The sequence below is a fragment of the Neolamprologus brichardi genome, chromosome 5, assembly GCF_056152115.1.
Source record: "Neolamprologus brichardi isolate AB-2024 chromosome 5, ASM5615211v1, whole genome shotgun sequence".
NCBI classification, from domain to species: Eukaryota; Metazoa; Chordata; class Actinopteri; order Cichliformes; family Cichlidae; genus Neolamprologus; species Neolamprologus brichardi.
The window spans coordinates 25,074,263-25,090,088 of NC_142108.1; the positions used below are offsets into that span (position 1 = coordinate 25,074,263).

Here is a 15,826-nt window from a genome sequence, read left to right on the forward strand (position 1 = left end):
TGGAACAATGAGAATATTCCTAAATAAAAACATTTATGACAGACTGAGTTGTAACTTTTTTTTTGTTTAAATGCAATGGGTCATAAGTTAAGTTAAACTCCACTAGGAAGTTTCCTTTGTGTAGTTATTTAGGTGGGAAAATGTGGCCAGTTTGATCTGTTGGAATTTGAAAAACTTTAAGCGACATGCCTTCTAAATGAAGCATTCAGACAAAAATGTATTGAGCCACCAGAAAAAGCAGTAAAAACATAGAGAACAGAGGGAAAATAGACAAGACTCGCTCTCAGAGATCCAGTGGGGAAAACTTTAATGAAGAAAGGGTGGGAAACCTCAGACAGAGATGGTCACAGTTCAAGTTGATTTGCATCCTAACCATGCACAAGTGCCGGACTATTGTCCAGAGGAATTTGGCACACTTCAGGAAACAGCTGTGTCGACCGCCTCGTTTATAGTCTGCAGCAGCTGTTTGTGATAAAATTGGAGTTAAGTGAATTTAACCAAACTGCAAACTGAAAAACAGAAAACCAAGTTTTGTATTATCAGAGAATCTAAATGTATTTGCATCATATATTCAAATTTTAGCATATCTGGAGGAAACCAATCATGTTGTGTCCCTCCAGATGGTTGGTGATGTCGGGCTCTGTATCTGGTTGAGCACACGACCACCGACCACCACAAAAGCTCCTTTCAAAGACCTTTGTAGTGCACTGACCACATCATTGAGTGCTGAGTGTGGGAAAGTGAGAGCAGCTATCTGCTCACACCAACCACAAACTGAAAAGCAAAAAACACACCTGCTACATCTGGACATCAGAAAAAATGAGAAAAATCCATACTATATGTTATAATGAAACAGTACTGTTCATTATTATAAATGATATTGTTTTCTAGTGTCCTTCAGCACTTGGCAAATGAATTTAGTCACTTTGTCACATGAGTTGAACTTTATGTCAGAAGGAAGAGATCAGATCTGACATTAAATTATTTTTTCCGTAGAAATACCCACAGACCATCTGATGTCTGATTGAGTTTGTGTGAGAACCAAAAATGTTACTTTCAGGATAATCAATGACACTAAGTGGGTGTCAGGTGAGAAATGTGAAGTATCTTAATCAGAGAAACAGTTTGATTTGAAAACCGTGTGCCGAGTCAAAGTCACTGATCTCAGCATCAGGCAGCAGATGTATCCTCTACAGGGTCACCACTTTCCCAGATTCACACAGGGCTTTCGGAGTCTTTTACGCTGACACACCCACCCAAAAGTGCTCCATCTGTTCCCCTGGGATGTATCAATTGTCCCCTACTAATATGACCACTGAGCATGTGGCGGGCAAGATTTCTTTTCTCTAATGGACAGCTCTGTGATTGGTCAAAACTGTGAGAAACTCCAGTCAGACCAAGACCCACACATTCATATGGAGATGTGGGAGTATAAATAGGAGGGATGAAGGCAGCAGAGATCGGATTCTCTCTACAGAGACCTCTACAGAACAGAGATCCAGCCATGGCAGCTACAGTCTCTCCAGTAATGACTAATTCTCAGGATCATCTCGCTTTGACTCATAAGGTAAATTGGAGATCATCTGAATGACATTCATTATTCATGAAAGACTGCATTTGATAAGGCTAAACCAATGCACCTGAACTGTTTTAGTAATGACTTTGTTCTTCTTCTTGCAGCTCAGAAAGCCTCTGGTGGAGAAGATCCGCAGAGAGAGAATCAACAGCAGTATTGAACAGCTCAAGTCTCTTCTGGGTCCTGAGCCCCTCAAACAGCAGCCAGACTCCAAACTGGAGAAGGCAGACGTCCTGGAGATGACCGTTTGCTTCCTGAGAAGACTGCAGCAGCAGCGTCAAACCTCAGAATCAGTTCTTGAACAGGGCAATTCCAGGTGTGCCCAAGAGATGGTCAACTTCCTGTCAAAAGTGGAGGTGAAGACTCAGACCCAGAGAAACCTGCTGAACCACATCAAGCAGCTGCACACTTCCTCTGTTAAACCCTGAGTGAGGCTGACTTCTCTCCTCTGAGCTACACAGTCCAGACCAACATCACCAAAGACAACACACTCACCAGCTCCCTCTGGAGGCCGTGGTACAAACCTACAGACTGGAATCACTACTAAATCATCTACACTGATCATATTGGTCAACGATTGCAGGGAAAGAAAATTCAAAGACTTGTTCTTCTGTATGTACAGAAGGTTTTTCTTTGTTTTGTTCTTCATGCAAGATGATATTTCCTGAGGAAATGACACCAACAACATCTTTCAAGTCAAGAGAGAAAGCCTCTTGTCATACCACAGAGATGTTTGGAGACCACGTTGGTCAAAGATTAAAGGAACGTTTTCTTCTGTATCTACAGAAGGTGTTTTTAAAAGCAGGCATAATTCACATGTTCATGTAACAAATATTTCCTATGGAAAGAATGAAACAAGCTCCTCTTTAATGTTAAGAAAGAACATTTGACATTCTTGTTCCAATTTGCATTTACTGCTGATATTTACTAGCAGTGTATGTAAAAATGTGCATCACATTGTGGTGACTTATGTTGAAATGAAGTTTATTACTTCTTGAATTTTATCATGTTGATAACACACGATTGCTCAAATTTTGCTGAGATGTTTCTTCTAAACTAATTTTAATCTTTGTGATTATTCTGCATTGTTCTGTTATCAGAGCCAGATTTATTTTTGTCCTTTCTTTAAGAGGATTATATACCTGACACTGTAAAGTCAGTGGATTTGGTTCACCTATTCATATCACTTTGTGATTGTTTTAATGTGATTTGTTGTAGAATCCCTTTTTTTTTTTGCCTTTGTTATAAAGTGCAGTTTGTGCTTATTCCAAAGTGTATTTTATGAAAATGTGAGATGAAGATTCATGTCATAATGTTTGTGTCTTTTGTAAAGATGATTGGTCCCCCATTCAATTTGAGTGCAGTGTCTTGGTGATGTTACCAAGTTATTGTTGTGATGCATCATCATTTATCTTACTCTCATATATAAACTTGACACTCTGTTTATCTTAATAAACAACCACTGAAATGACATCAAAGTGTTTCTGTTATAGTTTCATTCTATGTTACGCATATATGTCTTGTAGTTATAGTGGATCACTCATCAAGGCATCCTATACATTTTTGGGGGCAATATCACTGTATATTTTAAAAAGGGCAAAGCTCACACCAGGACTATGGTGTAGTAGGGTGACAGGTGAGGGCTTCATGATCATATCTGGAGCCTTATTCTAATCCAAATGTCACAGAAATTAAAATGACAATAATATTCAAATCAAATTAAAATATCTGATGAGTTTTAATTCTTATGGGACTTTTTGTATATGCAATAGCTTGATTGAAATAGTCCGATAAGTAATGATATGTGTGTCATATTTTCCTTAAGCAGTCACCATTTTTGGAGCAGTCGTTACTTGGAGGCTAACACTTTCACGATAACTATTGTCTGTTCACGTGATGGGTAAGGGGACACACTCCTATTGTTGTTCCAGTGAAACAGTGAAAGGACAGAGTGTGGGAAACCAGAAGAAACTCACTCACAGAGCCCCAGCGGGACAACAGATGCTGACCTCTGTCCTGAGGAGAAACATGTCGAAAGGTAATATGATGGAATGAAAACTGATGATGGAAAACAACAACACATTTGCATGAGATGACTTACTTTTGAGCACACCAAGAATTAAAATAACATGAAAATATTTGCTGATCTCCAAAGTTTTGTAGCACTTCAGAAATAATGTAGTTATAATTTAATGGAGGAATTTATGAAATTACAATATCTATAAGCATTTTCATGATAGTAACTTTAAAGTGTTTGTGATTTTTTTTCACCCCCAAACTGTGACCTGCTGTTTTAATCTATAATACATATATTTAACAGAATTCACACAGATCCATACATATTGTACATGTAGAATAAAATTACATCTTGAGGAGCCTTTTTCTTCTCCAGGACCAAAGAGAAGGAGGGTCACAGTTCAAGTTGATTTGCATTCTTCACCACATGGGTTTCTGACTATTGTCCAGAGGGATTTGGCACACTTCAGGAAACAGCTGCCTTGACCTTCTCCTGCATTTCAGAACATGAGATTTGGAGCTTGTGAAAACATGAAAGTTTCATGATGGGCAATTTTCAAACTTTCTCCAACTGTAAACTGAAATAGTGGATCATGGATTGTAAATTATTACAGAAAGCGAAAATATTCAACTTTTGAAATTTGAGTAAAATTTGAGTCAACCAATCATGTTGTTTCCCTCCAGATGGTTGTTGACGTCAGGCTCTGTCTCTGTTGGAGCACACGACCACCGACCACCACAAAAGCTCCTTTCAAAGACCTTTGTAGTGCACCGACCACATCATTCAGCACTGAGTGTGGGAAAGTGAGGACAACTATCTGCTCACACCAACCACAAACTGAAAAGCAAAAAACACACCTGCTACATCTGGACATCAGAAAAATAAAGATAAATCCATTCTATATGTTATAATGAAACAATATTTTTGTTATTATCACTGCTATTATTTTGTAGTTTCCTTGCAGAACTAGGTCAGTGATTTTTTAATTTAATCTTTAAACATTCTCTACAACACTTTAGAAATGTGGTCACTTTGCCACATGAGTTGAACTTCATGTCAGAAGGAAGAGATCAGATCTGACAATAAATGATTTTTCCATAGAAAAACACACAGACCAGCTGATGTCTGATTGAGTTTGTGTGAGAACCAAAAGTGTAACTGACAGGATAATCAATGACACTAAGTGGGTGTCAGGTGAGAAATGAGAAGTATCTTAATCAGAGAAACAGTTTGATTTAAAAAGCGTGTGCCGAGTCAAAGTCACTGATCTCAGCATCAGGCAGCAGATGTATCCTCTACAGGGTCACCACTTTCTCAGATTCACACAGAGCTTTTGGAGTCTTTTACGCTGACACACCCACCCAAAAGTGCTCGATCTGTTCCCCTGGGATGTATCAATTGTCCCCTACTAATATGACCACTGAGCATGTGGCGGGCAAGATTTCTTTTCTCTAATGGACAGCTCTCTGATTGGTCAAAACTGTGAGAAACGCCAGTCAGACCAAGACCCACACATTCATATGGAGATGTGGGAGTATAAATAGGAGGGTTGAAGGCGGCAGTGATCAGAGTCTCTCTACAGAGACCTCTACAGCACAGAGATCCAGCCATGGCAGCTACAGTCTCTCCAGTAATGACTAATTCTCAGGATCATCTCGCTTTGACTCATAAGGTAAATTGGAGATCATCTAAATGTCATTCATTATTCATGAAAGATTGCATTTGATAAAGCTAAACCTGTTCACCTGAATTATTTTATTAATAGACTTTGTCCTTCTTCTTGCAGCTCAGAAAGCCTCTGGTGGAGAAGATCCGCAGAGAGAGAATCAACAGCAGTATTGAACAGCTCAAGTCTATTCTGGGTCTTGAGCCCCTCAAACAGCAGCCAGACTCCAAACTGGAGAAGGCAGACGTCCTGGAGATGACTGTTTGTTACCTGAGAAGACTGCAGCAGCAGCGTCAAACTGCAGAATCAGGAGTTCTTGAACAGGGCTATTCCAGGTGTGCCCAAGAGATGGCCAACTTCCTGTCAAAGGTGGAGGTGAAGACTCAGACCCAGAGAAACCTGCTGAACCAAATCAACCAGCTGCACACTTCCTCTGTTAAACCCTGAGTGAGGCTGACTTCTCTCCTCTGAGCTACACAATCCAGACCAGCATCACCAAAGACAACACACTCACCAGCTCCCTCTGGAGGCTGTGGTACAAACCTACAGACTGGAATCACTACTAAATCATCTACACTGATCATATTGGTCAACGATTGCAGGGAAAGAAAACTCAAAGACTAGTTCTTCTGTATGTACAGAAGATTTTTCTTTGTTTTGTTCTTCATGCAAGATGATATTTCCTGAGGAAATGACACCAACATCTTTCAAGTCAAGAGAGAAAGCCTCTTGTCATACCACAGAGATGTTTGGAGACCACGTTGGTCAAAGATTAAAGGAACTTTTTCTTCTGTATGGACAGAAGGTGTTTTTAAAAGCAGGCATAATTCACATGTTCATGTAACAAATATTTCCTATGGAAAGAATGAAACAAGCTCCTCTTTCATGTTAAGAAAGAACATTTGACATTCTTGTTCCAATTTGCATTTACTGCTGATATTTACTAGCAGTGTATGTAAAAATGTGCATCACATTGTGGTGACTTATGTTGAAATGAAGTTTATTACTTCTTGAATTTTATCATGTTGATAACACACGATTGCTCAAATTTTACTGAGATGTTTCTTCTAAACTAATTTTAATCTTTGTGATTATTCTGCATTGTTCTGTTATCAGAGCCAGATTTATTTTTGTCCTTTCTTTAAGAGGATTATATACCTGACACTGTAAAGTCAGTGGATTTGGTTCAGCTATTCATATCACTTTGTGATTGTTTTAATGTGATTCGTTGTAGAATCCCTTTGTTCTTTGCCTTTGTTATAAAGTGTAGTTTGTGCTTATTCCAAAGTGTATTTTATGAAAATGTGACATGAAGATTCATGTCAAAATGTTTGTGTCTTTTGTAAAGATGATTGGTCCCCCACTCATTTTGAGTGCAGTGTCTTGGTGATGTTACCAAGTTATTGTTGTGATGCATCATCATTTATCTTACTCTCATATATAAACTTGACACTCTGTTTATCTTAATAAACAACCACTGAAATGATATCAAAGTGTTTCTGTTATCGTTTCATTCTATGTTACGCATATATGTCTTGTAGTTATAGTGGATCACTCATCTTGGCATCCTATTCGATTGTTAAGTGATGACGTGACGAATCCTACTTCTGGGCATAAAGTAGTCTGCGTTTAATATGGATTTTGTGTTGTTAACATGTTTAATGTTATGTATTTTCTTCTATTTAATCTCAAAACACTCCTAAAACAGCCAGTGATCACTGTTGACCTCCCTTGGCTTTTATTACCACTAATCATTTATTTAAGCTCACTTAGGATGTAACTACAGCCCAGCCCATGCAGCAGTATATGAATGACTAACCTTGTATTGTGGATGGATTATCTCAGTTGTTCTCCTGTCTGAAGTTTAGTCCTTTTACAGCATCCTGCCATGCGATTACATTTGTTCCTGACCACCGAGAACACTCACGTTAACCTTTATCGAGTGGAAAAAAAGTTAGCTCGTTTATATTATGCTAACATAGCTGTGTCGCTAGCGGTCACGTAGCACATCATTATATACCAGCTAGCCAAACTTCAGTAACCCTACAAACGTCACTGCTGTTTAGTTTTCTGTCTTCATTTATGTTGGAAGTGATAACAGAGCTGTACGTTTTAATTTGTTTCCAAAACCCCGCAGTAAGGACATGCTATATTGTATTTAGATAGAAGCTAGCGAGCTAACTTCCTGCTAACTTCTAACTCCGTTAAATGTCATAAATTCAGTTTTCATGGATGCCTGGATGTTAAACTCAATTGTTACACCTGGTAGAGCAGGACGCTGATCATTTTATTAAAGATGAAAGACTTTAGACAGTTTTTCAACTCTTAGTGATCCCATAGTGATTGTTTGATATATGGACCTGCTGCGGAGTTTAGGCCTAGACACGGCTACTGACGTCAGACTTAACAACCGGATACATTTTTGGGGGCAATATCACTGTATATTTTAAAAAGAGCAAAGCTCACACCAAGGACTATGCTGTAGTAGGGTGACAAGTGAGGGCTTCACGATCATATCTGGAACCTTATTCTAATCCAAATGTCACAGAAATTAAAATGACAATAATATTCAAATCAAATGAAAATATCTGATGAGTTATAATTCTTATGGGACTTTTTGTATATGCAATAGATTGATTGAAATAGTCCGATAAGTAATGATATGTTTGTCATATTTTCTTTAAGCAGTCACCATTTTTGGAGCAGTCGTTACTTGGAGGCTAACACTTTCACGATAACTATTATCTCTTCACGTGATGGGTAAGGGGTCATACTCCTATTGTTGTTCCAGTGAAACAGTGAAAGGACAGAGTGTGGGAAACCAGAAGAAACTCACTCACAGAGCCCCAGCGGGACAACAGATGCTGACCTCTGTCCTGAGGAGAAACATGTCGAAAGGTAATATGATGGAATGAAAACTGATGATGGAAAACAACAACACATTGGTATGGGATGACTTACTTTTAACATACCATGACATAAAATAACATGAAAATATTTGCTGATCTCCAAAGTTTTGTAGCACTTCAGAAATAATGTAGTTGTAATTTAATGGAGGAATTTATGAAATGACAATATCTATAAGCATTTTCATGATAGTAACTTTAAAGTGTTTGTGATCTTTTTTCACCCCCAAACTGTGACCTGCTGTTTTAATCTATAATACATATATTTAACAGAATTCACACAGATCCATACATATTGTACATGTAGAATAAAATTACATCTTGAGGAGCCTTTTTCTTCTCCAGGACCAAAGAGAAGGAGGGTCACAGTTCACGTTGATTTGCATTCTTCACCACACGGGTTTCTGACTATTGTCCAGAGGGATTTGGCCCACTTCAGGAAACAGCTGCCTTGACCTTCTCCTGCATTTCAGAACATGAGATTTGGAGCTTGTGAAAACATGAAAGTTTCATGATGGGCAATTTTCAAACTTTGTAAACTGAAATAGTGGATCATGGATTGTAAATTATTACAGAAAGCAGAAATATTCAACTTTTGAAATTTGAGTAAATTTTGAGGCAACCAATCATGTTGTTTCCCTCCAGATGGTTGTTGACGTCAGGCTCTGTCTCTGTTGGAGCACACGACCACCGACCACCACAAAAGCTCCTTTCAAAGACCTTTGTAGTGCACCGACCACATCATTCAGCACTGAGTGTTGGAAAGTGAGGACAACTATCTGCTCACACCAACCACAAACTGAAAAGCAAAAAACACACCTGCTACATCTGGACATCAGAAAAAAACAGATAAATCAATTTTATATGTTATAATGAACCACAGTTTTTATTATTGTCAGTAATGTTGTTTATTAGTTTCCTCGCAGATCTATCTCAGTGATTTTGTTTTTTAATTTAATCTTTAAACATTTACTTCAGCACTTGGGAAATGAATTTCGTCACTTTGCCACATGAATTGAACTTCATGTCAGAAGGAAGAGATCAGATCTGACATTAAATGATTTTTTCATAGAAAAACACACAGACCATCTGATGTCTGATTGAGTTTGTGTGAGAACCAAAAATGTTACTTTCAGGATAATCAATGACACTAAGTGGGTGTCAGGTGAGAAATGAAAAGTTATCTTAATCAGAGAAACAGTTTGATTTGAAAAGCGTGTGCCGAGTCAAAGTCACTGATCTCAGCATCAGGCAGCAGATGTATCCTCTACAGGGTCACCACTTTCCCAGATTCACACAGAGCTTTTGGAGTCTTTTACGCTGACACACCCACCCAAAAGTGCTCCATCTGTTCCCTTGGGATGTATCAATTGTCCCCTACTAATATGACCACTGAGCATGTGGCGGGCAAGATTTCTTTTCTCTAATGGACAGCTCTCTGATTGGTCAAAACTGTGAGAAACTCCAGTCAGACCAAGACCCACACATTCATATGGAGATGTGGGAGTATAAATAGGAGGGATGAAGGCAGCAGAGATTGGATTCTCTCTACAGAGACCTCTACAGCACAGAGATCCAGCCATGGCAGCTACAGTCTCTCCAGTAATGACTAATTCTCAGGATCATCTCGCTTTGACTCATAAGGTAAATTGGATATTATCAGAATGTCATCCATTATTCATGAAAGATTGCATTTGAGAAAGCTAAAGCTGTTCACCTGAATTTTTTTATTAATGACTTTGTCCTTCTTCTTTCAGCTCAGAAAGCCTCTGGTGGAGAAGATCCACAGAGAGAGAATCAACAGCAGTATTGAACAGCTCAAGTCTCTTCTGGGTCCTGAGCCCCTCAAACAGAAGCCAGACTCCAAACTGGAGAAGGCAGACGTCCTGGAGATGACCGTTTGCTACCTGAGAAGACTGTAGCAGCAGCGTCAAACTGCAGAATCAGGAGTTCTTGAACAGGGCTATTCCAGGTGTGCCCAAGAGATGGCCAACTTCCTGTCAAAGGTGGAGGTGAAGACTCAGTCCCAGAGAAACCTGCTGAACCACATCAACCAGCTGCACACTTCCTCTGATAAACCCTGAGTGAGGCTGACTTCTCTTCTCTGAGCTACACAGTCCAGACCAGCATCACCAAAGACAACACACTCACCAGCTCCCTCTGGAGGCCGTGGTAGAAACCTACAGACTGGAATCACTACTAAATCATCTACACTGATCATATTGGTCAACGATTGCAGGGAAAGAAAATTCAAAGACTTGTTCTTCTATATGTACAGAAGGTTTTTCTTTGTTTTGTTCTTCATGCAAGATGATATTTCCTGAGGAAATGACACCAACAACATCTTTCAAGTCAAGAGAGAAAGCCTCTTGTCATACCACAGAGATGTTTGGAGACCACGTTGGTCAAAGATTAAAGGAACTTTTTCTTCTGTATGGACAGAAGGTGTTTTTAAAAGCAGGCATAATTCACATGTTCATGTAACAAATATTTCCTATGAAAAGAATGAAACAAACTCCTCTTTCATGTTAAGAAAGAACATTTGACATTCTTGTTCCAATTTGCATTTACTGCTGATATTTACTAGCAGTGTATGTAAAAATGTGCATCACATTGTGGTGACTTATGTTGAAATGAAGTTTATTACTTCTTGAATTTTATCATGTTGATAACACACGATTGCTCAAATTTTACTGAGATGTTTCTTCTAAACTAATTTTAATCTTTGTGATTATTCTGCATTGTTCTGTTATCAGAGCCAGATTTATTTTTGTCCTTTCTTTAAGAGGATTATATACCTGACACTGTAAAGTCAGTGGATTTGGTTCAGCTATTCATATCACTTTGTGATTGTTTTAATGTGATTCGTTGTAGAATCCCTTTGTTCTTTGCCTTTGTTATAAAGTGTAGTTTGTGCTTATTCCAAAGTGTATTTTATGAAAATGCGACATGAAGATTCATGTCAAAATGTTTGTGTCTTTTGTAAAGATGATTGGTCCCCCACTCATTTTGAGTGCAGTGTCTTGGTGATGTTACCAAGTTATTGTTGTGATGCATCATCATTTATCTTACTCTCATATATAAACTTGACACTCTGTTTATCTTAATAAACAACCACTGAAATGACATCAAAGTGTTTCTGTTATCGTTTCATTCTATGTTACGCATATATGTCTTGTAGTTATAGTGGATCACTCATCTTGGCATCCTATTCGGTTGTTAAGTGATGACGTGACGAATCCTACTTCTGGGCATAAAGTAGTCTGCGTTTAATATGGATTTTGTGTTGTTAACATGTTTAATGTTATGTATTTTCTTCTATTTAATCTCAAAACACTCCTAAAACAGCCAGTGATCACTGTTGACCTCCCTTGGCTTTTATTACCACTAATCATTTATTTAAGCTCAGTTTTTAAAACCTTAGGATGTAACTACAGCCCAGCCCATGCAGCAGTATATGAATGACTAACCTCGTATTGTGGATGGATTATCTCAGTTGTTCTCCTGGCTGAAGTTTAGTCCTTTTACAGCATCCTGCCATGCGATTACATTTGTTCCTGACCACCGAGAACACTCACGTTAACCTTTATCGAGTGGAAAAAGTTAGCTCGTTTATATTATGCTAACATAGCTGTGTCGCTAGCGGTCACGTAGCACATCATTATATACCAGCTAGCCAAACTTCAGTAACCCTACAAACGTCACTGCTGTTTAGTTTTCTGTCTTCATTTATGTTGGAAGTGATAACAGAGCTGTACGTTTTAATTTGTTTCCAAAACCCCGCAGTAAGGACATGCTATATTGTATTTAGATAGAAGCTAGCGAGCTAACTTCCTGCTAACTTCTAACTCCGTTAAATGTCATAAATTCAGTTTTCATGGATGCCTGGATGTTAAACTCAATTGTTACACCTGGTAGAGCAGGACGCTGATCATTTTATTAAAGATGAAAGACTTTAGACAGTTTTTCAACTCTTAGTGATCCCATAGTGATTGTTTGATATATGGACCTGCTGCGGAGTTTAGGCCTAGACACGGCTAGTGACGTCAGACTTAACCGGATACATTTTTGGGGGCAATATCACTGTATATTTTAAAAAGAGCAAAGCTCACACCAGGACTATGCTGTAGTAGGGTGACAGGTGAGGGCTTCACGATCATATCTGGAACCTTATTCTAATCCAAATGTCACAGAAATTAAAATGACAATAATATTCAAATCAAATTAAAATATCTGATGAGTTATAATTCTTATGGGACTTTTTGTATATGCAATAGATTGATTGAAATAGTCCGATAAGTAATGATATGTTTGTCATATTTTCCTTAAGCAGTCACCATTTTTGGAGCAGTCGTTACTAGGAGGCTAACACTTTCACGATAACTATTATCTCTTCACGTGATGGGTAAGGGGACACACTCCTATTGTTGTTCCAGTGAAACAGTGAAAGGACAGAGTGTGGGAAACCAGAAGAAACTCACTCACAGAGCCCCAGCGGGACAACAGATGCTGACCTCTGTCCTGAGGAGAAACATGTCGAAAGGTAATATGATGGAATGAAAACTGATGATGGAAAACAACAACACATTTGTATGGGTTGACTTACTTTTAACATACCATGAAATAAAATAACATGAAAATATTTGCTGATCTCCAAAGTTTTGTAGCACTTCAGAAATAATGTAGTTGTAATTTAATGGAGGAATTTATGAAATTACAATATCTATAAGCATTTTCATGATAGTAACTTTAAAGTGTTTGTGATCTTTTTTCAACCCCAAACTGTGACCTGCTGTTTTAATCTATAATACATATATTTAACAGAATTCACACAGATCCATACATATAGAATAAAATTACATCTTGAGGAGCCTTTTTCTTCTCCAGGACCAAAGAGAAGGAGGGTCACAGTTCACGTTGATTTGCATTCTTCACCACACGGGTTTCTGACTATTGTCCAGAGGGATTTGGCACACTTCAGGAAACAGCTGCCTTGACCTTCTCCTGCATTTCAGAACATGAGATTTGGAGCTTGTGAAAACATGAAAGTTTCATGATGGGCAATTTTCAAACTTTGTAAACTGAAATAGTGGATCATGGATTGTAAATTATTACAGAAAGCAGAAATATTCAACTTTTGAAATTTGAGTAAATTTTGAGGCAACCAATCATGTTGTTTCCCTCCAGATGGTTGTTGACGTCAGGCTCTGTCTCTGTTGGAGCACACGACCACCGACCACCACAAAAGCTCCTTTCAAAGACCTTTGTAGTGCACTGACCACATCATTCAGCACTGAGTGTGGGAAAGTGAGGACAACTATCTGCTCACACCAACCACAAACTGAAAAGCAAAAAACACACCTGCTACATCTGGACATCAGAAAAAAACAGATAAATCAATTTTATATGTTATAATGAACCACAGTTTTTATTATTGTCAGTAATGTTGTTTATTAGTTTCCTCGCAGATCTATCTCAGTGATTTTGTTTTTTAATTTAATCTTTAAACATTTACTTCAGCACTTGGGAAATGAATTTCGTCACTTTGCCACATGAATTGAACTTCATGTCAGAAGGAAGAGATCAGATCTGACAATAAATGATTTTTCCATAGAAAAACACACAGACCATCTGATGTCTGATTGAGTTTGTGTGAGAACCAAAAATGTAACTTTCAGGATAATCAATGACACTAAGTGGGTGTCAGGTGAGAAATGAGAAGTATCTTAATCAGAGAAACAGTTTGAATTGAAAAGCGTGTGCAGAGTCAAAATCCCTGATCTCAGCATCAGGCAGCAGATGTATCCTCTACAGGGTCACCACTTTCTCAGATTCACACAGAGCTTTTCTTTTACGCTGACACACCCACCCAAAAGTGCTCCACTCGTTCCCCTGGGATCTATCAATGTGGCGGGCAAGATTTCTTTTCTCTAATGGACAGCTGTGTGATTGGTCAAAACTGTGAGAAACTCCAGTCAGACCAAGACCCACACATTCATATGGAGATGTGGGAGTATAAATAGGAGAGTTGAAGGCTGCAGTGATCAGAGTCTCTCTACAGAGACCTCTACAGCACAGAGATCAGGCCATGGCAGCTACAGTCTCTCCAGTAATGACTAATTCTCAGGATCATCTCGCTTTGACTCATAAGGTAAATTGGATATTATCAGAATGTCATCCATTATTCTTTACAGATTCTGTTTGATAACACTAAAACTATGCACCAGAACTGTTTTATTAATGACTTTGTTCTTCTTCTTGCAGCTCAGAAAGCCTCTGGTGGAGAAGATCTGCAGAGAGAGAATCAACAGCAGTATTGAACAGCTCAAGTCTCTTCTGGGTCCTGAGCCCCTCAAACAGCAGCCAGACTCCAAACTGGAGAAGCCAGACGTCCTGGAGATGACCGTTTGCTACCTGAGAAGACTGTAGCAGCAGTGTCAAACCGCAGAATCAGGAGTTCTTGAACAGGGCTATTCCAGGTGTGCCCAAGAGATGGTCAACTTCCTGTCAAAAGTGGAAGTGAAGACTCAGACCCAGAGAAACCTGCGGAACCACATCAAGCAGCTGCACACTTCCTCTGTTAAACCCTGAGTGAGGCTGACTTCTCTCCTCTGAGCTACACAGTCCAGACCAGCATCACCAAAGACAACACACTCACCAGCTCCCTCTGGAGGCCGTGGTAGAAACCTACAGACTTCAGTCAGTCTTACTAACTTCAATGATCATATTGGTCAAAGAATTCAGAGCCGCATTCTTCTGTAATTCAGAGATTTTTAAGATTTTTCCTCTTGTTCATACAGAACAGTTTACTTTGTTTTGTTTTTAGTGGAAGATTTTTTTTCCTGAGGAAATCAAAGAAACAATATATTTTTGGTTTTTTGAAACAACATATCTTGTCACGCACATTGCATGAATGAAATCTGATTGCATCTGCAATTATTAATATTACCTACTCTTCAGGTACTGATGATGTTACATTAACATTTGTTATCTTTAGTTTGTTATTGACCGAAACAACAACTTTTGACTAAAGACAGAAAGCATCATGTCAACATGAAAGACCGTGTTGGTTAAAGATTACAGAATTCTGCTTCAGAAAACTTTCTTCTGTATGTACAGATATTTTCTTAACCTATTATTCTGCTTTTTCATGAAAAAAAAATAGAAAAAATAATTCCTATGGGAATGACACAGTGGCAGATTATTTTTCATTATTAGAATCATTGGTGTATCAATTAAATGCAGTTAAGTTGATAAATACACCGTATAGACAGTGGATTGACTTATTTGGATCACTTTGTGATTGTTTAAAGAGAATGCCTTTTGGAGCATGTTTTATGAAAGTCTGATATGAAGATTCATATCATACTGATGGTGTCTTTTGTAAAGATGACTGATCCTCCACTCATTTTGAGTACGGTGTCTGTTGTTACCAGGCTGCTGTGATGTATCATCACCTCTATCTACCTCCAGTTGGAGACTTTATAAAATGTTAATACTGAGTTTGTCTTAATAAAGAAATATTGTGATCATACAAGGTTTTGTTCATTTGTCAATTCATAATTCAATCAAAAAGTGGAAATTCACAACTAGGAGAGGACTTCTTTTAAATATAAAAATTAAAATATAAATATTTTATGTTTTTTTTTTCTTGAGCTTCA

The 15,826-nt window shown here is 38.3% G+C and overlaps 1 long non-coding RNA gene and 4 pseudogenes across 5 annotated transcripts; 4 read left to right on the forward strand and 1 right to left on the reverse strand.

Moving 5' to 3' along the window:
* The first annotated feature begins 1,444 nt into the window (after positions 1-1,444).
* Positions 1,445-2,769, forward strand: LOC148102795 (transcription factor HES-5-like; annotated as a pseudogene). Its single transcript, XR_015719045.1, has 2 exons — positions 1,445-1,567; positions 1,681-2,769. The product of XR_015719045.1 is annotated as a transcription factor HES-5-like (transcript).
* Positions 2,615-5,848, reverse strand: LOC148102796 (uncharacterized). The gene is made up of 3 exons (XR_015719047.1): positions 5,339-5,848; positions 3,942-4,430; positions 2,615-3,592 (listed from the first exon to the last, which is right to left on the reverse strand). It is a non-coding gene; the product is annotated as an uncharacterized LOC148102796 (long non-coding RNA).
* Positions 5,173-6,739, forward strand: LOC148102797 (transcription factor HES-5-like; annotated as a pseudogene). Its single transcript, XR_015719046.1, has 2 exons — positions 5,173-5,265; positions 5,380-6,739. The product of XR_015719046.1 is annotated as a transcription factor HES-5-like (transcript).
* Positions 6,740-9,686: 2,947 nt separating this feature from the next.
* LOC148102798 (transcription factor HES-5-like) lies at positions 9,687-11,090 on the forward strand (annotated as a pseudogene). Its single transcript, XR_015719084.1, has 2 exons — positions 9,687-9,809; positions 9,923-11,090. The product of XR_015719084.1 is annotated as a transcription factor HES-5-like (transcript).
* A 2,800-nt stretch (positions 11,091-13,890) lies between these two features.
* On the forward strand, positions 13,891-15,226 carry LOC118453392 (transcription factor HES-5-like; annotated as a pseudogene). The gene is made up of 2 exons (XR_015719085.1): positions 13,891-14,316; positions 14,430-15,226. The product of XR_015719085.1 is annotated as a transcription factor HES-5-like (transcript).
* The last annotated feature ends 600 nt before the right edge of the window (positions 15,227-15,826 follow it).